This window comes from Rhea pennata, chromosome Z (genome assembly GCF_028389875.1).
Source record: "Rhea pennata isolate bPtePen1 chromosome Z, bPtePen1.pri, whole genome shotgun sequence".
Taxonomy (NCBI): domain Eukaryota; kingdom Metazoa; phylum Chordata; class Aves; order Rheiformes; family Rheidae; genus Rhea; species Rhea pennata.
Window position 1 is genome coordinate 3,989,821 of NC_084702.1, and position 20,920 is coordinate 4,010,740.

Here is a 20,920-nt window from a genome sequence, read left to right on the forward strand (position 1 = left end):
TTTGTTAACTTTGAACTGCTTTGTGCATAAATGACTTCATCTTCATTAAGCAAAAAAATGTTACCATATACCAGATACTTATACAAATAACTAACAAAAGGTGGAAAAAAAGCTTATCAAAGTTAACATGGATTGCTTAAAGATACTGACTGTTTACAGCAGAAGATGAATTTGAGAGAAGCCTACAGTGAAATTTGAGCAGCTATTGCATATGCTCCGACTTGAATTTAATGAATTTTAAGCTATATTTTCAAAACGCATTGGCAACATCACTAACAGAGACTTCCTTGGGCCTTCAGTGGTAGAACATTTTGAAGGCATACATCTTTGCCCTGAGGTAGATTGTGTGTCAGTATGAACATTAATGAATACTATTATTTATCCATTTAATACCAATCCTACTATTTAAAAATGTGAATGAAATTTTAACATTAAATTATAGTTTTCCTTGAAAGAGTTTTAATTTTTTTTCCAGCTGACTATACATTTAAAGGTAGTCCACAGTTATTTAGATTTCTAGGATCCTTATTTGTTGGCAACTTACAACACAGTCAATAACTGACAGCAAACAGCTAACACTGCTGAACTATCAGTGTAGCTTTTCAACATGGCATCTTTCATTCCAGCTTAAACAACCAGTACTTAGATACCTTACCCCTTTCCAGTCTAGGAATTTCCTCTAAACATCTTCAGGATTACCTCATTATCCTTCTTTACATCCCTCTCTAAAATTTCTCTTCATTGTGATACATACAACAAAGTAACTAGATTTGATACCCTTCAAGTAATGAAATATATCAATGAATTGTTCATTAAAGAATCAAAATTAACTAATTTTCACCTTTTCCTTGTCTTTCTTTGGCTCTGTTTCCTAAGTCCACTGTCAAGAGTTAAGTTACTATTGGCTAATACAGTGTTTCAACATAAGACTTCCATCAGAGTTCAACCATCCCACTGAAAATTAAGAAAGCTCATTAAGCTTGGTATTAGTTAACAGTTCTGTGTGATCGCTCTTAAAACAGTCATCTCTACTGCTTGGAAATAGAAATCATTTTGCAAAAAAATTTGTGGCTTTGAATCTGTTCTCTATTTACAAGCGCTTTGCAAGAATGTGTAGGTATACTTCACAGCTTTTAAAGTGAAAAAAATACAATAAATAATAGAAACAATGCTTACTCAAAATGCTGTGAATTTCTGGATATCACACAGAGGAATGTGTCAAGTCATACATGCACACTGTATATTGTATGAATTTTCCTTCTCCCTCATTCTCGTTTTGAAGTCTTTGTATTGAAGGGTTAGAGTGTATCTGACCAGGCTCCCTTGCTTGTTTGAGCTAATGATACGATACTGTGGAGTGCCAGGTTTTAGCCAGAACAAATGAAAGCTAGAACACTTGTTATGTTATTAGCCACACATATTTGATACTCTGAACTGGTATTTTTAACCCTCCCCCCTGCCCCAACTCTTTTCCCTCCCTTCCTTACAGCCTTTTGGAGAGTGAAAAATCTTCCTGATAATGTCAGAGATTATGGTTATCCGTTCTTCCTCTTTTAACTCATCCTTTTCAAAAATTTGGAATTCTATTGAATAAAACTTCTAGGATTAAATTTTTCATGGTAGTTATCGATTTATCCTGAATGTTCAGCTAAGCTCTACCAGCTAATCCTGAGACCCAGTGAAGTCCGTATCTTCGAAAGACTTTAAAGCACATCTGTCCTGCTTGCTGTTCAAGGCACAATGCATCAGGACGGTACCAGAGCAACTCTCCAAGTACCTTCGTACTCTATTTTTTTATGAACACATGCTTGTTAAAAGAAAATTGTTCTTTCCATAGTAGGTTGTTTCTCTCTTCTCTGGCTCATGGAATTTTAGCTTTCCTACATTTTGTAACATCGAATAGATACTGAGTTGTACAAAGGGTCAAGTCTTTGCCGTTCCTATCAATGTCTGACAAAATTCAACAAACAATAAGCCAACAAAACATCTTCATTTGTGTATAAGCTGTAGACCATTAATAGAGATGAGCAGCTAAAACTACTGAAGATTTTATCTATGTAGTACAAATATTTTTTCCAGTTCATTATGGTTTGGGAAGGATTTTCCTCACAACCTCTTCTCTCAGCTATCAATCATAAGTAATTATTTTGGGACACCCAGTGATCTGGCTTTTCTGTGCTCTCCTGTGCCACTGGACTAGAACTTCCCAGAAAGGAGTAAAGAGGAAGAAGACTGAAGCAAGGTACCACTATTGGGAAGTAATGCCAAAGGATGAATAAGAAGAGACTGTAAGGAGGACAGAGACAAAATGAGATAGTTTTGGGAAGGTAGAAGAGAAATGTGGGAATATTAGACATTTAGAAATGTATTTATGGAGTATGTTAAAATGACACAGGGAAGAAGAACAGAATCCTGACCATAGCATCTAACTAGACTGTGCAATGTTGACAAAAAGGTTGCATGAAAAAAGACCCTAGTCCTTTAACTTATTAGACAATGTCTAATAAAAGCTTTACCTTAGCTGTTCTGTTATCAGCAAAGTGCCTGAGCTCAATATAGTGATTATTCTAGGCCATATCACAGCCCAGTAACACCTGTCTGTACACTCTCCCATGGAAGATTTTTTTTTCTTTAAATTGAAGTATCACAGGAACATTTGTTTTCATAAGAATCATTAACTTGTTACTAACAGTACTCTGGTAATATACTTAAGACTCAGACATAGGGCAGTATCCCATTATATGAGACATCATGCAGAAGTGGAAAAACAAGAAATGCTAACCACCAGAGGAACATTTTGAACGGTTTATCCATAGAAGTATTGTAAGACTGATTAAATCAAGGTCTCTTTCTACTAGGCACTATAAAACAAGACAAGTGGGTATATATATAGTTAGATTATTGTTTGACTCAAAGTGAAAGAAGAAAGTGTGAGAAATAATAGAAGATAAGAAAATAGCAGTGATAAAGTCACATGATTATACAAATGCCAGTACAGGACTTACAATTCCAAATAATCTGAAATTAAGTGAAGAAATAATCATTGGAATATCTTATGTTTATAAACCCCAAAATTTCTAAAATTGATTAACCAATCTCTTGCAGTTATCGCAGAGAAAGTGAATCTGGCACTAATTAATGATATCTCAATAAATTAATTTAAATCAGTAGGAGGGCTGAATGCATTGATTAAAGAAAATGAAGGGAGGTTTTTGTCAACAGTAGTTCTATATTAAAAGATTATCTTTGTTTATCTTGAAAAACTTGGTCTTTCTTCTAAACTGTATGATTATATGGCCACAGCAATAAAACTGATACCTCTGTTGCCTAGACTTTACCTTTCCTGTTGAAAAAAAAAGGATGGAATTCCTTCTGAATTTTTAATTCTGATATCCAGCAGTGATGATTGTATCCGTACACATTAAGATGTCTGGGTGACAGCGATCTTCCTGGCAGTTAGGAGAGGCAAACAGATTAAAGTACTGTCTGCATGATGTTGGCAGCTAAGAAGATTTCCCTAGCAGCTGTATGTCAATACTAAATAGAACGAAAGGAAGACCAAAACTACATGATCCTCCACGGGGTATGAGTCTGGTAGAGTTAGTTTTAAATGTCAGCCACATTCCTGTGATTGCAGCCACCAACAAAGGATCAGGAAAAAAAAATCAATCTATTATCATGGTTCCCTGCAGTTCTCTTCTGGCAGAAGAATAGAGCCTCGTAACAAATCATGATCTGTAAAGAGGTTAAAGTATGTGCATACAGTACATTTCATTTGAAACAGGAAAGCTAAGAGATCAATATTCAAGTGGTTATCAAGTGATTATGGTGTTGTTATTTCATAACACAACTCAAGCTTGTTGAGCCAAATGATTCTGAACATTTGAAATTAAAAACCTTTTTAGCCAAGTAAATTTAAAAGAATTGAATATGTATTATGAGGATAATACTAATATAATTAGTGAAGTTTTGGCTGCAGGTAGGTAGAGTTTAAAGTTTGCAACTCTCTCTCTCTCTCTCTCTCTTTTTTTTTTTTTTTTCCTGAAAATAACCAAAAGCTGAATTAAACAGAAAGTCTGAAGAAACTAAAAGTTTTCTTCTGTTTGTAGGTACTACACACTTAGTGGAGGTAGGCAACTGTAACGTGTAATTACACGTGTAATTACAGTGGAATTTATCCAGATAATGAGAGAAAAAAATGAAACCCATCAACTGTGTGCTTTATTTCACCTGGATAAGCATGCATAGCTTCCCTTAAACCCCTTGTCACAGAATGACAGGATCACAGAATATTGGGGGTTGGAAAGAACCTTGGGGCATCATCTGGTCCAATGACCCTGTTCAAGCAGGGTCGGCTAGAGCAGGTTATCCAGGAATGTATCTGCTTGGGTTTGGAATGTCTCCAAGCATGGAGACTCCACAACATCTCTAGGCAACCTGTTCCAGTGACTAGTCACCCTGAGTTTTCATTATACTCAAGAGAATTTCCTGTGTTTCAGTCTGTACCCATTTCACTTGTCCTGCCACTGGACACCACTAAGAAGCATTTGACCCTGTCTGCTTGACATCCTGTTATATACATTGATAAGACATTCCTTCAGTCTTCCTTCTCTAGGCTGAACAGTCCCGGCTCTCTTAGCCCTTCCTTGTATGAGAGAGGCCCAAGTTCCTTAAATACTTTAGTGGCCTTTTCCTGGATTTGTTCCAGTACCTCTGTGTCTCTCATACTGGGGATCCCAGCACTGAACACAGTACTCCACGTGTGGCCTCAAAAGGGCTGAGCAGAGGGGGAGGATCAGCTCCCTCAACCTACTGGCAATGCTCTGCCTAGTGCTGTCCTTCTTCTTCACAAGAGCACATTGCTGCCTAACAGTCAACTCGTCCACCTGGACCTCTAGGTCCTTCTTTGCAAAGCTGCTCTCCAGCAGGTCAGCTCCTACCCTGAACTGATGTGTGAGATTATTCCTCCCTATATGCAGAACTCTGCATCTCTTTCGGTGGACTTCTTGAGGCTCTGCTCTGCCTGCTTCTCCAGGCTGTCAAGCTTCCAATAAATCAGTCTCCTAGTAAATCAAAACAGTCTTTCATTGCATTGATACACTGCATATCTACAAGTTTTACTACTAAATCTAAACTGCAGTCACGTTAGACTTGCAGGAATAGTTCTCTTTCTGGTGTAGATCTCCTTCAAATGAGAGATGGAGATTTGGTTACAATATTTTCTATTACTTAGCTGTACAATACAGGTTTTCAAAAATTAGAAATTTTTGTCTCTTGAGAAATGTTTTAACTTTTTTGAAAAACTGGTTTCCAATAAAGAGTTTATTTTTCCTAAAAAAAAAAGGCTGTTGCAACACTTTTATTTCATTAGAAAGAAAATATTTTATCAAGAAAAGAATTTCAAGGGATAATTTTCAACCAATCTTATGTTCATGCATACAAGCGTGCACAAAAATTCACGTATGCTAAAAAGTCTTTAATAAGGGAGGATTGCTTTTCTATCTGTAATAATATTTTCCCAGCATAATACACTTGTCCTCATCATAAATAAAATTAATGTAAAAACACTTTTTCTGAAGCCAGAGCACTTTCCTAATTTGTTATTATCCTAATAACAACAATAACAACAAGAACAACAAAGAGTCTGCAGGAACATATCTATTCATAATGCTGCTTCTGTCTTTTTCCTAATTAAAAACTCATTAATAGCAAAAACACCCGTGAGAAGCCCGTATGAAACTTTATCATTTGGGGTGTTCACAGTGAAGGCAACACCTGTCCTACCAACTGAAATTCACTTACTCAACAACTCAGCATAGGTGCTGTAGTGCTATTTGAATCACTTTTGTTTAGTTTCTGACTCTGAAATTTCACTTTGGTCAAACAGCAGCCAAAGAAATTGAAGAAAAGATGAGAACTGAAAGACAACAGCTGGTAAAATCTCAAATGTATTATGTATTTTCAGTATTACTGGCCATTATGGGGGATGCAAACAAGGAGAGTGTAAGAACAAGAAGGATACTATTAAAACAGCGCATTGGAGATACTCCTGCATTTCTCACAGTGGAAGATACCTTGCGCATCTGAGTAATTTCTGAGGAAGTGCTACTGTAAATGTAAACTCTGTTCAATGACTGAGGAAAAGTAAGAGTCTATGATGGACTGTTTCATTTATTTTATTTGTTTCATGACAGGAAGTTTATGCTGTCTGACTTTGGAAGTGAAGATATCGATGAAATACCCATTTCCCTGAATTCTGAAATATATGATTCAATATTCTCCAAACACATTGTTAATAAATTATAATTCATTTGATTTGGAAAATTCACCCTATCCTTAAGCTTTATTACCCATCCCAATGACAAACATTGCTAGGATGATCTAAAATGCTAGAATAATCGAAAGAGCAAATTTTTATATATATATATATATATATATATATATATATATATATATATATGAATTGTATCAGTTATTTGACAACTTAAAATTTCTTTTCAGGAAGTTTCCATCTTGGTCTCATTATTATGATTATGCTTCTAGTTATTCAAGATCACTAAGACCTACTGCGGTAAATCTAGCATGAAGAACTGAAATCCAAAGTCCTCAAAAAGCACTCCAGATTGATCTATGATTTTGTTTTGGTACTTAGACACTTGCACAACAAGATCATTCTAAATATTATGATATTAATATTGTATTTTTTTAATAAGAAGGAACAATGAGTATTTCTTTGCTTTCTTACTTGTAGTAAGAACTACTAAGAACAGAACAGTAAGAACTACAGAGCAGAACTGAGTTATAAATTAAAATGAATTTTTCCCTAAACTAAACCAGGATATTGTTACTGTTTATACCTTCCATTTCAATACTTCACCCCACCAAGTGATACAAAACTGTGAAAGATGCTCAATATTTCCACAATGTGGTCTTTACTGGCTATATAAAATTTAAAATGACTTGCTATTTTCTTCTTTTCTTAGGGTTATCATAACTTCCTATTATAAGATGTTTTCTGAAAAAATGAGTACAACAATGTCCAAAATCTCCATTGGCTAGAAATAAAAGATAGAACACAAAGAGTAGACCAGGTACATTTAATATGATAACACTTTATCAGTGAAATATTAAAAAGTTCAACAAGTTCAGTCTCTTCACAACAAAGTTTGTGTATTCTTATTTTGTATAAGTCTGCATGAGTGCTGCTAAATATTTTATGGAAAATAACTGATGTAAAAAATGGAGGAATGCTCATGGGTTCTTCATTTTCCTATATATTTAATCAATCAGGATATAAACAAGCACTGTGTCAACCTATCCAGGTTCAAAACATGGAAAATAGCTCTTTTGCTCCTAAGGATTTTTGGCATCTGACAATTTTAAGCCCTATGCCCCAATAAAGTCTTGAACATGACTCTTTATTTTATTTTATTTTATTTGAGTGGGTAAATTGTAATTATACTATGACTGCCTTGAGCACTGAGCCTAGTTTTCTAGCACTGTCAAATCAAGCTTCTCTGGGTAATATGAGTAAATGTCCATTTACAAAACGGTACTTGGTCAAGATGTGAGGCTTACATCTCTCATATCTTTTATTACTTTGAAAAAGTATCTAACCAAAGAGCTGGAAAGAAGCCTGACACACTTAAAGACCTTGTTATGGCAGAGCTCTGGGAACCCTTTTCTTTCTTGGTGCAAACACATGTCTTCTCTTCTCTGTCTTCTCTTCAGGGTACAAGATTTTGGACTGAAACAATAGAGAGCTAAAACAATATTTTAGTTTTGGAAGATGACTGTCTGCAATCCCCAGGATCATTTGGTCTCACAGAGCAGCTTCCCTCCAGCTAAATCATAGAATCATAGAATCAGTAAGGTTGGAAGGGATCTCTGGAGATCATCTAGTCCAACCTCCCTGCTCAGCAGTCACCCACAGCATGTTAGGCAGGGTTGCATCCAGGCAGGCTTTGAATATCTCCAGAGAAAGAGACTCCACAGCCTCTCTGGGCAACCTGTTCCAGGGCTCTGTCACTCTCACAGTGAAGAAATTCTCCCTCACGTTCAGGTGAAATTTCCAGTGCTTCAATTTCTGCTTCCTGTGCTTCTATTTCTGCCCATTGCCTCTTGTCCTGTCACATAGGACAACTGAAAAGAATTTGTCCCTGTCCCCTTGACACCCTCCCTTCAGGTACTTGTACACATTGATAAGATACCCCCTCAGTCTTCTCTTCCCCACACTGAAGAGGCCCAGCTCTCACAGCAGTTCCTCATAGGGCGGATGCTCCAGCCCTCTGATCATCTTTGTAGCCCTACACTGGACTCTCTCCAGCAGCTCCATGTCTCTCTTGCACTGGGGAGCCCAGAACTGGACACAGTACTTGAGATGAGGCCTCTCCAGGGCTGAGGTGAGGGGCAGGATCACCTCCCTTGACCTGCTGGGAACACTCTCCCTAATGCACCCCAGGATACCATTGGCCTTCCTGGACACAAGGGCACCTTGCTGGCTCATGGTCAACTTGTCACCCACCAGCACGCCCAGGTCCTTTTCTGCAGAGCTGCTCTCCAGAAGGTCAGCCCCCAGCTTGTACTGGTGCCTAGGGTTATTTCTCCCTAGGTGAGGACTCTGCACTTGCCCTTGTGGAACCTCAGGAGGTTCCTCTTGGCCCAGCTTTCCAGCCTGTCCAGGTCTCTCTGAATGGCAGCACAGCCCTCTGGTGTATCAGCCAATCCTCCCAGCTTGGTAGCATCGGCAAACTTGGTAAGGAGGCACAATGTCCCCTCATCCAGGTCATGGATGAAGACGTTGAACAGGACTGGACCCAGTACTGAGTCCTGGGGGATGCCACTTGCCACAGGCCTCCAACTACACTCCATGTCACTGATGACAACTCTTTGAGCTCTGTCTTTCAGCCAGTTCTCAATCCACCTCACTGTCCACTCGTCTAACCCATACTTCCGGAGCTTCTCTAGGAAGATATTAGCAGAGACAGGATCAGAAGCCTTGCAGAAGTCCAGGTACACAATGTCCACTGCTCTCCCCTCATCTACCCAGCCAGTCATTCCATCAGAGAAGGCTCTCACACTGGTGGATTTCCACTGGAGGAGGATTTCCCCTTGGGGAATCCATGCTGACTACTTCTGATCACCTTCTTTTCCTCCGTATGCTTGGAGATGACATCCAGAAGGAGCTCTTCCATCCCCTTTCCAGGGATGGAGGTGAGGCTGACTGGCTTATAGTTGCCTAGGTCCTTCTTCTTGCCCTTCTTGAAGACTGGAGTGACATTGGCTTTCTTCCAGTCCTCAGGCACCTCTCCAATTCTCCATGACTTTTCAAAGAGGATGGAGAGTGGCCTGGCAACAATGTCTGCCAGCTCCCTCAGTACCTGTGGGTGCATCCCATCAGGGCCCATGTATTTGTGGATGTCTAGCCTGCCCAGAAGGTCTCTGATCCTATCCTCCTCAACCAAAGGAAAGTCTTCCCTTCTCCAGACTTTCTCCCTCATGTCCAGGCTCTGGGCTTCCTGAGGGCTGTCCTTACCAGTGAAGACTGAAGCAAAGGCAGCATTCAGTAATTCTGCCTTCTCTGTATCCTTCATCATCAAGGCCCCCGCCCCATTCAGTAGCAGGCCCACATTTTCTCAAGTGCTTCTCTTGCTGCTGATTTATTCAAAGAAGTCCTTCCTGTTGTCCATAACATCCCTTGCCAGACTCAATTCCAGCTGGGCCTTAGCCTTCCTCACCACATCTCTACATACTCTGACTGCATTCCTATAATCCTCTCAAGTAGCCTGTCCCGTCTTCCACATTCTGTGCATTTTCTTCTGTCTGAATTTGGCTAAGAGCTCCTTGCTTATTCATGCAGGTCTCCAGCCCCTTATGCTGCACTTCTTACTCATAGGGATGGAGGAAGGGATGTTTGAATACTAGCCAGATCTCCTGGACCGCCCTTCCTTCTAGGGCCTTAACCCACGAGATTCCTCCAAGTAGGTCTCTGAAGAGCCCAAAGTCTGCTCTCCTGAAGTCCAGGGTTGCAATCCTGCTTATTACCTTTCTTCTTTCCTGCAGGATCCTGAACTCCACCACCTCGTGGTCACTGCAGCCAAGGCTGCCCCCAACCTTCACACCTCTAACCAGTCCCACTCTGTTGGTAAGGACAAACTCCAGCAGGACACCCTTCCTCATAGGCTCCTCTGCTGTTTGTGACAAGAAGTTATCATCAATGCGTTGCAGGAGCCTCCTGGACTGTTTGTGCCTTGCTGTGTAGTCCCTCCAGCAGACGTCAGGGTGGTTGAAGTCCCCCATGAGAACCAGGGCCTGTGATCGTGAGGCTATCTCCAACTGTCTATAGAAGGACTCATCAACTGTCTTCCTGGTCAGGTGGCCTGTAGTAGACACCCACAACAGAGTCCCCCATGTTAGCCTACCCTTTGATCTTCACCCATAAGGTCTCTACTGCCTCCTCCTCCTCCACCCCTATGTAGAGCTCACGATGTGCCAGCTGCTCTCTCACATAAAGAGCAACTCCACCACCTCGCCTTCCTGGCCTGTCTCTGCTGAAAAACACATATCCATCCATGACAGCATTCCAGTCACGAGTGCTATCCCACCATGTCTCTGTGACTGCAATGAGATCATGGCCCTGCAATTGCACACAGATCTTCAGCTCCTCCTGTTCCCCATGCTGTGTGCATTGGTGTACCTGCATTTCAAAGAGGTAGTCATGCTTGCATGTTCCCCAGGAAGGATGTATGGGGGTCCCCCATAGCCATGTCCCACACGCACATCCCCAGCTGCCTGCACTTGTTGGAGACTTCCCAACACAACTTGTGTTTTGTTGTCTACCCTTTCTGCATGACACCCCTTTTCCCCTCTCCTACCTAGTTTAAAGCCCTCTTTACTAGGCTGGCCAACCTGTTTGCAAAGGCAAATGTGCCCTGCTTGGTGAGGTGAATCCCATCTCTCCCCACCAGTTGTTGATCTTCAAACCATGTTGCATGGTCATAGAATCCAAAACCCTGTTGTCAAAGCGAATGGCGTAGCCAGTTGTTGATTTGGGAAATCTTCCTTCTCCTCCTCCCATCCCTCCCCCTAATCAGTAGGACTGACGAGAAGACCACCTGGGCTCCCAGATCCTTGGCCACCGTGCCCAAGGCCTTAAAGTCTTCCCTGATTGTCTGTAGTTTGCTGTCAGTATCGTTAGCACCCACGTGAAAGAGCAGCAGAGGGTAGTAGTCTGATGAGCATACAATCCTTGGTAGCCTTTCAGACACATCTCATATCCTTGCCCCCAGCAGGCAGCAAACCTCTCTAGAGGAGGGGTCAGGTCGGCAGATGGGCACCTCTGTCCCCCTCAGCATGGAATCACCCACTACAACCACTCCTTGACTCTTCGAAATAGTCATGCAAGATAGGCTCAGGCAGCCCAGTCACTTCCTTTGAGCAACTTGACCTTTGAGGTCTGGGTCCTCCTCATCCTGGAGTGCACTAAACCTTTTCTTCAACTGTAACTCCAGGTCTACAGGAGGATTAGGGGCCTTTCTTCTTTTTGTTTGAGAAGCAACTAGCTTCCAGCCTTTTTCAACAGTGCTGTGCTGTACTATTTCACTCTGCACAGAGTCCTCCAGCAACTCCCCCGCAGCAGGGGAGTGGGACTCCCAGAGCAGTACAAGTACTCCCTGCCTATCTCCTGCTCACTTTCTCACATATTTCAGTCTACTGACTTCATCCTGCAACGCTTTGACTTGATAACACAAATCATCAACAACAGCACACCTCTTGCAGGAGGGCAGACCATCAGTCCAGGCCTTCTGGAGAGGTTCCAAGCACCCCCTGCAGCCTGAGACCTGTAGGGCAGCATCTGCTGCAAGAGGCTCTCTCTGGGTTGAAGCTTCCAACACAGCTGATGCAGCAATTCCCACAGCCACTGGCAAATATGCTTTACGGCGAGTTACAACCATGTTAGCAAGACTGGGCACTACTAGCACTGGAAAAAGAAAGATGTCCTCTTGCACCTAACCATGCTCTTCCTGCACGAACTGCTGCCTCTGTTCACTGCACTCTGGGAGCTGTGCTCCAGGCCTGGCTCTTAAATAGACCCCTCTCTACTATTGACTCACAGGATACTTGATCCACCCTAAATAATGGCTGTCTGCATCAAAAGCCCCAACTCTCTCTATTCAGGGGCAACCTAGACTGCTCCTTTGCAGTAGCTACACCCAGCTACAGTGGGTGACAAGTGCTGGGGCTTCTTCCATCTCTTGCCTCTTTTATTATAGGAAGAACAAATGTTATGAACTAAATTCCAGTTCATTCCTCAAGCAAGTAATTTTAGTAATAGCTGCATGTTTGTGTAACCAGACAGGTATATACTAAATAATGTTAAGATTTTACTCATTTCTAGGCTTTCGCTAGAGCTTGTATACTTTTCTGCAGCTTTGCTGCATCTGGTACCACCTGCTAGAGATGAATGGGATTTCCTCAGATATTAAGGAAGATATAGAGATACTTCTTTTTTATTATTATTATTTTTTCATTACCATCACTGAGTATTTCAAAGCAGAATGTCAGAATTTTATTCTTTCTTTATTATGTAAACTGAGTTCAAATAAAAAACCCTTTCACTTCCATACTAGTTCCAGTACCTCCAAAGACAGCAACACAATAGAGTACTTAAAAGCCAGACAAACTCTGGTACTGACAAGATGCTTCACATACATGAAGGATAACTATTTGCTCAATATTCCTTTCACATTTCTCTCACTAAATTTCTTAGAGCTGGCTGGCTTCCCCTTGCTCCCTACTTCATGGTAGAAAATCTTTTTTTGTACATACATAAAATGATTTAAATCTAATTCATTCTAAAAAAGTTTCAGATTTTTTTTTGCCGTCTTATTTTTGATCTGCCAGTATGACATAAAGCACATACCTAGTAAGTAGAGGTACATAATAAAATAATGAATTTCACAGTGCATAGATCCACTGCGCTACAGCAGCAATGCCAATGCTGTTAAGGCTGAGCCTCTAGATTTTATTTTTTAAGCTAAGCTTCTGGACTTAAATTATATAATGTTGTAGTGAGGACATCTGTGGAAGATCTGGCAAGAAGCCAGGTGACTGGCAAATTATGTGACCGCAGCTCCAAAATGTGCTCTCTACACATCGGCCGAAACCTGTCAAAGCCAGACGCGTATAATCTATTTTGTTAACCTCTAGTTGCTTCCTAGACAGTAGCTGCCCAAGCATAGTCAATATAAGGAAAGACCTCTAGCAGATTATAGGAGCCCTTGGGAGCGAGTCCCACTTCGGTGTCTTCGGTGTCCAATCCGTGTGTACCAGCAGGATCCGATCAGTAACCCCAGTGTGCAGTTCCGGGGGTTATCCACACAGTTTGGAGCATAAATCCTTTATTAAATCTACTCAACCCCTCACATGCCTTGAGCGTCTCTCTCTGCCAGAGACACTGGCAGAGTCCTCAGCCCTGACCCCCTTTCCTGTCTTGCAATCAGAAATGTTTATACTATAAGAGCCAAAACACATCATAAAAGGAAAAAAAAAAGGGGGGGGGGGAGAAAAAATATGCAACCTTATTTTTGTAAAATTTTAAGATCACTTCATACTAAATTTCTCATTTAAGGGGAGAGCTGGATTACTGGTATCTGAATGGATGCTATTGTTTGTGCTAAGGCATAAACACAGTATGGGACTAGTCGGTAACATGATGGTATATGTGGTAGAGTAACAACAGAGAATTATTGTGCTGTCTGTGTTTGTATAAAATGAAAGTGTCTTTTGTAGACAGCTGATAAATGAGAATGACACAGGCTAAATCTCACTGCTGTGATTCAGAACTCTCTCTTGCCCAAGTTTCATTTTCTATGTTTAGGAGCTCTGACAATCACCTAGGTAACGAAAATGGCATACTTCAATTATCTTCCAAAGACTGACAGAGAAGAACTCACAGTTAATAATGAGCATTATATCTGTTTGTTTTTTTTGTTTTTTTTTTTTTTTTGATTCAATGATTCAGAATGCCTTGTTCTGCATCCTACTTTCAGATTTTGCTGAACTGACTGTTCCCAGAAAGGAGTTCAGTAAACTATTCTTAATAAGATAAAAAAAAAAAAAAAAAAAGTTAAAAAAGAGTTGATAACAGAAGACTGAGTAAATCACTTTATTGGATGCTTAATTAAAAGCAAAATGAAATAAATAAAAATGCAGTTATTGGGAGAGGGTAATTAAGTCCAGTGTGCAGGCAATGTGCAATGTGCAGAGCTAAAAATCACAGAAAGATGTATACAATAACTATGAAGTCTTTAGGGGTATTATGCTGGTTAGGATCTACTGTTGAATTCCAGTCATGAATAGTTACAGATCTCTGGAAAATTCATGTATCAGTTAGGACATGTTTTGTAATGGATGCAAGCACAAAGCCCTGGATTGGTATTTTGACCAGTTTAGCCCCTTTTCAGTTCCTGTGTGGCTTGAATTAGAGGAATTCTACATTTATTTAATTAATAACCACATATTTAAGGAAAAGAGGATCTCAGCAATTACTGTGAGAGTAGATTTTCAACCAATATTTTTCAGCTTGGTCCTGGGCAGAGCTCTTCCACTGTAAAGACAAATGCTGAGTTTGGGAGACAGCTTAGCTGATAAAGCAGTGAGAAAATTCATAACTTGGAATGTAATATTTATTGAAAGCACTACATCATCCTGAAAAATTCTTGACATAAGAGGGCATTCAATATGGAAATTATTACTGCATTTCTGCATTTCTGAATTTCCTCTAGCTCCTAGACTACAATTTGGATCCTTAGCATCCCGCTGATATTTTCTGGGCTGCACAATGATGTAGTAACACAGTAGGACCAACTACAAGACTATATTGTTGGTCTCTGTCCCTTATTATTTGCCTTCACTAAGGAACTACTAAATGTTCCTTAACTATATTAAATGTTTAATAGCATTAAATCGCCACCTCTTTAGCTAGGAAGAATGTATTTTTCTCCTATGGGGTTCATAGTTAGTATTTTTCACTAAGCCTTCATTAAGGTCTAAGCCATTCCAAAGGATGATGATTCATGGATTACTTTAGTGCATACATATTTGCAACTTTTAAGTAATCTATGAAAAATCTGGAAACTGAAAGAATTCATTCTTTAAATGCATTTTCAGATGGCAGATGGTCGGATTAGGTATTTACAAGTACATAGTGCAACACTTACATGACTTTAAAGCCTAGTTTTTCATCTAAAAGTTACAGAGACATTTAAGAATCCAGAAGTGAAGGTGTATTATTAAATGAAGCAGAGCTATATAGCAGACCATTTGTATGTTTTCACTCTGTATCAGTTTTGAAGTGCAACACATTAACTTAAGCAGCCCTCAAGATTTTGGGCCTCTTGTATTTCCAAAATGTCCTATGCAAAATCCCCCATAAGGGAAAAGCCTCTTTAAACTTCCATGAAATTAGGATTTTCAGATACCTACTTGGACTCAAGAGATGGAACCATGAGAATATCACGAGGATATGAGGACTGGAAATAGCACAGTTGCTTTGACTGTAAAATTTTGACTCAAAGTCTTGTTAATTAAATCAGATCCTTGAAGAGAAGAATATTTTATATTTATCTATTACCCCTTGAGCATAGTTTGTTCTTTCATACAAATATTTCTGGTTTTTTTAACATAAATAGACACATTTAAATAAGAGTCACTTGGCTATTTGTTCCCTTCACAGTGAAGAAATTCAATGCCTAAAAAGCTGACTTACAAGTCAATTAAGATAGCTGGTCGATATCTGCATTGGTATTTAGTGAAAGGAAATTACAATGGTAGGTTTTCTTTGGTTCCATTGATTGTTATATTTTTAGAGTTAATATAGAAGGTTGTTCTCTCTTTTAAACACTATTGCACTTAACTTTGCTTATAGTGATCTTTTTATTGATACAGGACATACATCAACATATTTTCCTTTAAGATGTGCTTAGATTTTTCTCATTTCCTGGATGGTAAATGCATCCAAATAAGGATGTGTAGTCACTGACTGTAAAGACATCATGAACAAAGAATTAGTAAACTGAAGTTAGCACAAGAGAGTTCAGCTCAGTGTTTAATCAACATTTTACTGAATTCCACTATATCAGCAACACAAAAGAGGATTTGAGGTAGTTGCAAAGAATGCTGCTATATCTGCTTAACACTCCAGTAAGTGTACCATTGGGACTGAGTGACCAGCCCTTGTCACTGGAAAGGAAGAGAGACAGCTCAAACCTTCTGTCTTATGCACAAATATAAAGAAGAGGAAATAAATTGCAAATGTCCCCTCTGTTTCCTATGGGACTGAAAGAATAGGTTGAGCATTTTCCCCTCTTTCCTAATGCATACTGCCATATGGAAGAAAGACCAAAAAAAAAAAAAAAAAAAAAAAAAAGAATTGTGGACTTAACAAGTGATAGGATAGGGGAGGAAAAGACACAGATGAAACAGGAATGGCAGTCTCAAGTCTCAAGGAAGACTTGAAATCACCTCCTCCCAATTCCCAACAGTTTTGAATAGTAATTTGGCTAACTACTGTATTTTGGAACTGCTGCATATACTTAACAAAGCACATGGAAAGGTGAGTGGGGAACACATTAAACAAGTCCATTCCTGAGGTACTTCCCCTTGCCTGGCTACCACTGGCATCTTCTTTGTCCTTGCATACAGTCTGGTGGTGCTCGTGGGAGGATCTTCTGATCCAGAGCTTCTGCTGACTGCAAGAGCTTTCCTGAACCTTTCCTCTTCACTGATTGACCATTTCAATCTAAATCTCTGTGTTTTTCCTCCCCTTTAATAACTGTCTCTGTATTATTAACATTTTAATAATAATAATGTAGATGTTTTGTTTAGCTATGGAAAGCAACTACAATACAATCTGACTACAGTAATCTATACCGCAACCTTGTCTTGTTCAGTTACTTTTCAGGCATGGTCAAATTGACTGAGTGCTTTTTGGCACTTATGATGCTGTGAAAAGGCCTGGTTGATGCCTTTTAAAGGAATAAATGCAGCATGGCATGACAGTAAGTACACAACAGGACCTGATACAGATCACTTATACACCCTCTATCACCTTTCAAAGGGATAACGAGAAAGGTGCCCTAACAGTGTCCTAAAGGCCTTGAGGAAGACATTTTTTTTTTTTTCTGTAGAAAAGCCTCTATAATATAAAAGTATTGGAACTAATGTAAACATGAAGTGCATTGTTTCTGCAAAACAACAAGCCTTAAATTTACATATTCTATAAAAAACAAATAAAGATTATATGGTGATTCCAGAAACTAGAAAACAATGAAATCTCTTGTGGCATTTCCCATTCAAACTCACAAAATTTCAAAATTGGGTATGTGGGTCTGACTCAGATTGTTATTGCAATGTATAGACCGAAGCACCAAAGGGCAAACTGCAAACTGCAGTTTGAAAAGGTCTCCTGCTGCTGAGGAGCGCCTTGCAATTTAAGTGCTAATCTGAATTTACCCTAGGAGTTTATAGGCATGTTCTTCCTTTAAGAAAATCAAGTATACATTTGGTAGTTTGAAGTTTGATCAACAACACTGAGCAAGAGTCTGTAGCAAAGAACCAAAAAGCCTCGTTACCACCTTAATATACTAAGGTGATATATCACTTTTTCTGCTCATGCGTGATCTGTAACTTGAACTGTGACAATGATAACTTTTCCTCCTTGTCTAGGATTTTAAGTTACATTTGAACAATATGAAGCACAAAGTAGCTATGTCAGTCAGCTCCTGGAAACCCAAGGATTTTAATTACAAAAATTTTAATCAATATAGCATTAGAGGTCAGCATTTCATGCTTCCCTTTCATAGGCCTTTATAGTATTCTACTTTCCTGTGGGTAATGCTGGCATACATGTTCATAAACTTTTTCCTGGATGATATTCTACCTGAATTATGCTGTTACTATATCATCAGGAATACCTGTTTTCTGTCACAGAAGTGAAGATTCTAAATTCTCAAAGCAATGCAAGAAAATCTCAAATATATTTGGGTAACTCAGATACATAACAACTTCTCTAGGCATATATATCTACAAGCAATTACACATGTCATTTGAGGAAATGCTAAATACATCATTCTCAATTCTGTTTAGACTATTTCTCAAAATAGCTGCAATACTACTTGAAATATCTCTATCATTAACTTATCAAAGCACTGAGAAATAAGTTTTTCAGTATGTACATTCAGTATAGTTTTCATGTAATTTCAACTACTATGGTACTGGACTTTTGTTTTCTACAAAAAGAATTTTCTCTTTTACATTTTCTACCAATTCCTACAAAAATTGTATACAGTTCTAGTCTACTAAATTAAATTTGTAAATCAAAGAGCTCATTCATTTTTTGGCTTTCATAGCTAGAACTACTTTTGATTTTCATACATCATAGTAAAACCAGAATCAAGCCACACAAATGCTGATAACTGCATCAAAAGGTAACATACATGATGCTTTATATGAACTAGGAATATTGCTGAGCTTCTTTAAAGCTTGATAACCATAAGTTTTTATTATCATAATAAATATATAATAACCTAAATTCAGACACAGAAGAACAAAGTTTAAAGAATGAGGCATTACGCTATAGCAGTTATGCAGTAACCTACTTAACCTTCTTAATAATAATAAAGAAAATTAAGATAGGAAGAAAATACTACTAACTGAATTGTATGCAATGAATCATAGAATCAGTAAGGTTGGAAGGGACCTCTGGAGATCATCTAGTCCAACCTCCCTGCTCAGCAGGGTCACCTAGAGCATGTTAGACAGGGAAATAAGCACACTGTTTGTGACTTTAAAAATATAGCATTTAAAACTGTTGTGAAGGCAGACGGAGTCAGAAATGTGACAGCAATGTATATAACAGATAATCTCTTTCCCAGGTACCTGCTCTGAGACCACATTTTCAAAGCACTCAAGGAAGAAAAAAAAGCACTTACCATTGTTCAGGAGATAGGATAGTGTCTTTCTACAGTATTATAATACTAGTGTTTTGTGCTATTACTATGGAGTACTATTATGCTTTAATCCTCAGTTCACTGATGATCTATAGAGTCATCATACACACAGTAAAATTGAGCTGAGAACCAAGAAAGGCAGGAAAAGCTGAGATTTAATCAAAAGATTATTAATATCAGTGGTAAGTTTTCAACTTGGACAAGTTTTAGATCAAAGCTGGGAGAAAAATCTCTTTCCCTCACATGGAAGAATGCACAGATTTTAATGAGCTGTTTAACAAGATAATGTGACCCTGAAAAGGTGAAAAAGAAAATCATACTCTTGTGAGCACCAGCAAAAGTTAACAGGTTTCAAATAGCTTTTGAAAGCTTTCTGAATAGATCCATTCAGAGTTCAGCTGTTTGAGAGCAGCGGACACTCGTAATGCATACCATCTAGCATTAATATAAATACACAAAAAGAAGAGGATACAGCGAGTCTGTATTATGTTATTTAGTCAAGTTGGAGGGGAAACAGTGACTAATCAGTCTATCCTCATCCATGAAAACAGATGTAACAAAACTTGCCATCAAATAGTCTATGTGGTCTCCATCTTTCTTATTCAATGAAATTATGGGAGGATAATAACTGCAGACTTTTGTTCTGTTTTGAGAAAAAGTACTTTGTATAAGAAAGGATTGTTCTCAAACTTCTCTAATAATGTGTGAATCACTGTGTTATTACTGAATGAGACATGGGAGCAACTCCCCCAGAATATCAGTACGGAGCACTCTGTCTTCTGAGAAAGAGATTAGTTCTTTGAAACTTGTTTTTTCCACAGAAGATCTGGACAAGACTGACAACTCAAACAGGTCCTAGTTAAGCCCTGTTCCAACCAATATGTGATTAGCTGCTATTTATACTTTCTCCTTTAAAGGATTATGAACTGGAGTTTTCTTGATTACGTAATATCATTCACTTGCCTTCAGGGCCACCTGTCACTTGGCTACATCCCAAACTCTCTCTTTCCTGGCAAATTGCAAGGAACCTTAGCTGATGTGGCCAGACAACTCTGCATTGCACTGATGGTCTCTATAGCTTTTCGGGATGTGTCCAGTTCCAATGCCACCTCGGTGCAGAGACAGTGGTAAGTGCTAGATGTCGCCTACATAGCCTCTGTCTGACAGAGTCCTAGCAAGCCAGATTTTTGTGCTTGGTGATCTATACTAACCTTCTGACACTTTCACTTTGCCTTGTTTATTGAGAAGGTAGCCAGGACCCTGAGGACTGCAACTCACTGACATTTATCACTGAGACACATCTAGTCATGGCCACTAGAGGAGACACAACACTGAGCTGGATGGATCTTTGTCTGACCTGGTGCTGCTGCTCTTATCTTCCATTATACAAGGTGATCCTGGTTTGCACTGATATAAATTGCATCTAGAAGCTGAATTACTGTTTTACAGGAGAATGATTTCAGGTAACCTCCTGCCTGCCCGTTTCTGCAAACTCCAATTATAAGTCACAGAAGCAGTCATCCAACCTTCTTCCTTGTACTGAAGGCAAAAAACTTTTTCTTTTCCCCCTTCATAAAAGTCAGGATAATGTGCAGAGAAGGACTGGACTGGACTGGACTGCAGGAAAACTACATGACGGAACATGCAAGCACCAGCATTGAGAACCTTTCCCTAAAAACCCACCAAGTTTTATCAATAAGAGATCTCGGCAGTCCCAGTTAAATATGCAAAAGCCACTAGGTGTCTCTGTTAACCTACGGCACTGCCAGTCTGCTTCAGAGGTTTGCGTGAAGATGCAAACACACTTCATAAAACTGTCTTAAGAAAATATAGCGCTACCAGATCAGACAATTGTACTTCATACGGCACCATCTGCCCACGTGTGTAACGTTGTCCTGCTGTCCATCGCT